Here is a 6,848-nt window from a genome sequence, read left to right as displayed (position 1 = left end):
ATATATATCTAGACCATTTTAGGTTTGAAAATTGGGAACCCACAAATTTGGCATGTGTAAAGAGGTGGGGGGGGGCAAATTTTTTTGGCGGGCCGAGAATGGGGGTGGGGGGCAAGCGATTTTTGGCAGGCCGAGGGGGGGCAAGCGATTTTTGGCGGGCCGTTCTGAAATTTTACCCCCCCCGGGGGGGTTCACAATTATTGCACAGACAGCCCCTTATTGTAGCTTATTGTGTCTTTTGGGTAGCAGCCTTGTTTTGAGGTATATTGCAGGTAACATCTTCCCAGCAAACACAAAAACGTTTTTAAAACGTTTTAAATAAGTTATATGTTGGGTTTTGGTATAGGTAAAAACGTTTTAATAACATTAAAATGTCGCGTTATATAAAGGTCATGAAATCGTTTTAAAACATTTTGTATGAAAACACACTACAACAATATTTTTAAAATGTTTTCGAAATGTCATTGTAAAGTATTTTTGCAAACATTTTTGGCCAAATATTTTGTCAACATTTAAATAACACTATGTTAAAATATTTGCACCCAGCAAACACAGGAGGGGGGGGGGGTGAAAAAAAATATTGGGGGGGCAAATGTCCCTTGCCCCCCCCCCCGTAGCGCCGCCACTGTCCACACGGTTAATTTGAGAACAAAGAAGAAAAGTGATCTACGAGGCTATTAATTGGAGAAGAAAGGTGACCAACGGGTTTAATAAGAGAGGATGATGGGATCCACAAGGTTAATTTCAGAAAAAAGTAATCTACGAGGCTTAATGTTAGAAGAAAAGTGATTTACGAGGCTAATTAGAGAAGAAATGTGATCTACGAGGTTAATAAGAGAGGATGATGGGATCCACAAGGTTAATTTGAGAAGAAAAGATGATCTACGAGGCTAATTAATTAGAGAAGAAACTGTGATCTACGAGGTTAATAAGAGAGGATATGGGATCCACGAGGTTAATTTGAAAAGAAAGGTGATATACGGCTTAATGTAAGAAGAAAAGCGATCTACGAGGCTAATTAGAGAAGACAGTGATCTACGAGGTTAATAAGAGAAGATGATGGGATCCACAAGGTTAATTTGAGAAGAAAGGTGATCTACGAGGTTAATAAGAGAGGATGGTGGAATCCACAAGGTTAATTTGAGAAGAAAAGATGATCTACGAGGCTCAATGTGAGAAGAAAAGTGATCTACGAGGCTAATTAATTAGAGCAGAAACCGTGATCTACGAGGTTAATAAGAGAGGATGATGGGATCCACAAGGTTAATCTGAGAAGAAAAGGTGATCTACGAGGCTTAATGTGAGAAGAAAAGTGATCTACGAGGCTAATTAATTAGAGAAGAAACTGTGATCTATAAGAGAGGATGATGGGATCCACAAGGTTAATTTGAGAGGAAAAGATGATCTACGAGGCTCAATGTGTGAAGAAAAGTGATCTACGAGGCTAATTAATTAGAGAAGAAACTGTGATCTACGAGGTTAATAAGAGAGGATGATGGGATCCACGAGGTTAATTTGAGAAGAAAAGGTGATCTACGAGGCTCAATGTGAGAAGAAAAGTGATTTACGAGGCTAATTAATTAGAAAAGAAACTGTGATCTACGAGGTTAATAAGAGAGGATGATGGGATCCACAAGGTTAATTTGAGAGGAAAAGATGATCTACGAGGCTCAATGTGAGAAGAAAAGTGATCTACGAGGCTAATTAATTAGAGAAGAAACTGTGATCTACGAGGTTAATAAGAGAGGATGATGGGATCCACAAGGTTAATTTGAGAGGAAAAGATGATCTACGAGGCTCAATGTGAGAAGGAAAGTGATCTACGAGGCTATTTAATTAGAGAAGAAACTGATCTACGAGGTTAATAAAAGAGGATGATGGGATCCACAAGGTTAATTTGAGAAGAACATGTGATCTACAAGGCTCAATGTGAGAAGAAAAGTGATCTACGAGGCTAATTAATTAGAGAAGAAACTGTGATCTACGAGGTTAATAAGAGAGGATGATGGGATCCACACGGTTAATTTGAGAAGAAAGGTGATCTACGAGGCTCAATGTGAGAAGAAAAGTGATCTACGAGGCTAAAGAAGAAAGGTGATCTACGAGGTTAATAAGAGAGGATAATGGGATTCACAAGGTTAATTTGAGAAGAAAGGTGATATACGAGGCTCAATGTGATCTACGAGGCTAATTAGAGAAGAAAGGTGATCTACGAGGTTAATAAGAGATGATGATGGGATCCACAAGGTTAATTTGAGCAGAAAAGGTGATCTACGAGGCTCAATGTGAGAAGAAATGTGATCTACGAGGCTAATTTGAGAAGAAAGGTGTCTACGAGGTTAATAAGAGAGGATTATGGGATCCACAAGGTTAATTTGAGAAGAAAAGATGATCTACGAGGCTCAATGTGAGAATAAAAGTGATCTGCGAGGCTAATTTGAGAAGAAAGGTGATCTACGAGGTTAATAAGAGAGGATGGTGGGATCCACAAGGTTAATTTGAGAGGAAAAGATGATATACGAGCCTCAATGTTAGAAGAAAAGTGATCTACGAGGCTAATTAATTAGAGAAGAAACCGTGATCTACGAGGTTAATAAGAGAGGATGATGGGATCCACAAGGTTAATTTGAGAGGAAAAGATGATCTACGAGGCTCAATGTAAGAATAAAAGTGATCTACGAGGCTAATTAATTAGAGAAGAAACCGTGATCTACGAGGTTAATAAGAGAGGATGATGGGATCCACAAGGTTAATTTGAGAAGAAAAGGTGATCTACGAGGCTCAATGTAAGAATAAAAGTGATCTACGAGGCTAATTAATTAGAGAAGAAACCGTGATCTACGAGGTTAATAAGAGAGGATGATGGGATCCACAAGGTTAATTTGAGAAGAAAAGATGATCTACGAGGCTAAAGGTGATACGAGGTTCATAAGAGAGGATGATGGGATCCACGAGGTTAATCTGAGAAGAAAGGGTGATCTACGAGGCATATTGTGAGAAGAAAAGTGATCTACGAGGCTAAGTAGAGAAGAAAGGTGATCTACGAGGTTATTAAGAGATGATGATGGGATCCACAAGGTTAATTTGAGAAGAAAAGATGATCTACGAGGCTTAATGTGAGAAGAAAAGTGATCTACGAGGCTAAAGGTGATACGAGGTTCATAAGAGAGGATGATGGGATCCACGAGGTTAATCTGAGAAGAAAGGGTGATCTACGAGGCATATTGTGAGAAGAAAAGTGATCTACGAGGCTAAGTAGAGAAGAAAGGTGATCTACGAGGTTAATAAGAGAGGATGATGGGATCCACGAGGTTAATCTGAGAAGAAAAGGTGATCTACGAGGCATTTTGTGGGAAGAAAAGTGATCTACGAGGCTAATTAGAGAAGAAAGGTGATCTACGAGGTGAATAGGAGCGGATTATGGGATATACGGGGTGAATTTGAGAAGAAGGGTGATCTACAAGGCTCAATGTGAGAAGAAAAGTGATCTACGAGGCTTATTAGATTAGAGAAGAAACTGTGATCTACGAGGTTAATAAGAGAGGATGATGGGATCCACACGGTTAATTTGAGAAGAAAGGTGATCTACGAGGCTCAATGTGAGAAGAAAAGTGATCTACGAGGCTAAAGAAGAAAGGTGATCTACGAGGTTAATAAGAGAGGATAATGGGATTCACAAGGTTAATTTGAGAAGAAAGGTGATATACGAGGCTCAATGTGATCTACGAGGCTAATTAGAGAAGAAAGGTGATCTACGAGGTTAATAAGAGATGATGATGGGATCCACAAGGTTAATTTGAGAAGAAAAGGTGATCTACGAGGCTCAATGTGAGAAGAAATGTGATCTACGAGGCTAATTTGAGAAGAAAGGTGTCTACGAGGTTAATAAGAGAGGATTATGGGATCCACAAGGTTAATTTGAGAAGAAAAGATGATCTACGAGGCTCAATGTGAGAATAAAAGTGATCTGCGAGGCTAATTTGAGAAGAAAGGTGATCTACGAGGTTAATAAGAGAGGATGGTGGGATCCACAAGGTTAATTTGAGAGGAAAAGATGATATACGAGCCTCAATGTTAGAAGAAAAGTGATCTACGAGGCTAATTAATTAGAGAAGAAACCGTGATCTACGAGGTTAATAAGAGAGGATGATGGGATCCACAAGGTTAATTTGAGAGGAAAAGATGATCTACGAGGCTCAATGTAAGAATAAAAGTGATCTACGAGGCTAATTAATTAGAGAAGAAACCGTGATCTACGAGGTTAATAAGAGAGGATGATGGGATCCACAAGGTTAATTTGAGAAGAAAAGGTGATCTACGAGGCTCAATGTAAGAATAAAAGTGATCTACGAGGCTAATTAATTAGAGAAGAAACCGTGATCTACGAGGTTAATAAGAGAGGATGATGGGATCCACAAGGTTAATTTGAGAAGAAAAGATGATCTACGAGGCTAAAGGTGATACGAGGTTCATAAGAGAGGATGATGGGATCCACGAGGTTAATCTGAGAAGAAAGGGTGATCTACGAGGCATATTGTGAGAAGAAAAGTGATCTACGAGGCTAAGTAGAGAAGAAAGGTGATCTACGAGGTTATTAAGAGATGATGATGGGATCCACAAGGTTAATTTGAGAAGAAAAGATGATCTACGAGGCTTAATGTGAGAAGAAAAGTGATCTACGAGGCTAAAGGTGATACGAGGTTCATAAGAGAGGATGATGGGATCCACGAGGTTAATCTGAGAAGAAAGGGTGATCTACGAGGCATATTGTGAGAAGAAAAGTGATCTACGAGGCTAAGTAGAGAAGAAAGGTGATCTACGAGGTTAATAAGAGAGGATGATGGGATCCACGAGGTTAATCTGAGAAGAAAAGGTGATCTACGAGGCATTTTGTGGGAAGAAAAGTGATCTACGAGGCTAATTAGAGAAGAAAGGTGATCTACGAGGTGAATAGGAGCGGATTATGGGATATACGGGGTGAATTTGAGAAGAAGGGTGATCTACGAGGCTTAATGTGAGAAGAAAAGTGATCTACGAGGCTTATTAGATTAGAGAAGAAAGGTGATCTACGAGGTAAATAAGAGGATGATGGGATCCACGAGGTTAATTTGAGAAGAAAATGTGATCTACGAGGCTTGAAGTGAGAAAAAAGTGATCTACGAGGCTAATAGGAGAAGAAAGGTGATCAACGAGGCTTAATCTGAGAAAAAAGGTGATCAACGAGGCTAATTAGAGAATAAATTTGATCAACGAGGCAAATTATAGTTAATGTTATCAACAAGGCTGGTTAATCTGAGAAGAAAAGTGATGGGCCTGACAAACTTGAAGCCTGTTTACTTAAAAGAAACTAGAGCGGTTACCGCACCATAGCTGAACCATGGAGCACTTTGGCAGTATATTCTTTTTCTCTTTTATGAGACACCACCCAGGGGTCACACTTTTCTTCTGTTTCTGAACTATTTATGTTGAAAAGATCCAAAATATCAATATATCACCCCTGGTGGGGAAAGGTTTTTTATAGACTTTTCCTGAATTAAATATGACACCACTAGTGGGGTTATACCTTCGTGGCATTTCGAGATATCGAAAGAACTCAAAATACAAATATGAACCCGGGTCTTATGATGAGTGTCACCCTCGGCGGAGAAATTCTCATCATATTTTTCACTTTTTTCTCAAAAGGGCCCAAAATATGTGACACCACTCGGAGGGTCATACCTTCTTGGCATTTCGAGATATCAAAAGAAGGGCCCAAAATATGTGACACCACTCGGAGGGTCATACCTTCTTGGCATTGTGAGCGAGCGAGCGAGTGAGTGAGTGAGCAAATAAGTAACTAATTAATATAGGCTGATACCATTTCATGGTTAAATGGTTTAGTCTATGGATCTACCAGCTAATTTTTGTATTTGAGAAGAAAGGGTGATCCTGAATATCTCACAGGTAAAAATTACCCTACATTCCTGTGGGGGAACATGTTAAAAAAAAGAACTTTATACAGGGGTCAACTTTCAAAATTGCTCAAATCTTGTTTAAAATCACACCATAAGTATTCCTCTGGTCTTTAAAGGGATTCATAAACAGTATAGTTTGATCACTCTGTGATGTATGGTTCGTGGAACTTAAAGGCAAAGGTCAAAGTTAATTTTTGTTGGCTCCACAGGTCCAAAATTCAAAAATGCTCAGATTTTAACCAAAATGGTCTCAAATTGCCACCACCCCCCTCTTACGCAAATCAGATTTTGGGATATCCCCAATTTAAAAAAAACCTAAAATTATGTGATGCAAGCGCAACAAGCAGACACATTTTGCATATTATTTGAATGTTTCCTAACATGTTTCTACACCTTAAGGCTGTAATATAATTGAAAAGGTGCCCAAATATCTGTGCCAAAAATTGCTTGTCCCGTTTTTGGCCTGTCAAAGCCCGCACCCCCCACCCTTTAGTCTACCAAAAAACTTTGCCCCACTTTTTTTTGGCCCTAGGGTACACATAATTATTGCACCACCCCTTTTGTTTCAAGCAGAACTATTTTAGACCATTTTTTTTTATATCAAAATCGGAGCATTTTTTATTTCTTGACCCACTTAAGATAAGGTAGCCCCCCCCCCCAAAGAAGGTTCATAAATGACAAATATTTTTAAATACAAAGAAAGAATATGCAAACGAAGTCCAAAAATGTGCAAATAACATGGCACAAAACTATACAGCATAAAGTGGTGATCATACGCTCAGGCTGCAGTGCATTAATTCATTGAAATTCAGGCAAAATATGCACTGAAAAGTGGTAAAAAAAATGTATTATCTGGGCCACTGTCGTAGTGCACGTAAGAATATGACCGTTGCT

This window comes from Amphiura filiformis, chromosome 8 (genome assembly GCF_039555335.1).
Source record: "Amphiura filiformis chromosome 8, Afil_fr2py, whole genome shotgun sequence".
NCBI lineage: Eukaryota > Metazoa > Echinodermata > Ophiuroidea > Amphilepidida > Amphiuridae > Amphiura > Amphiura filiformis.
The sequence above is the reverse complement of the archived record's forward strand: the minus strand, read 5'-3'. Positions refer to the sequence as shown.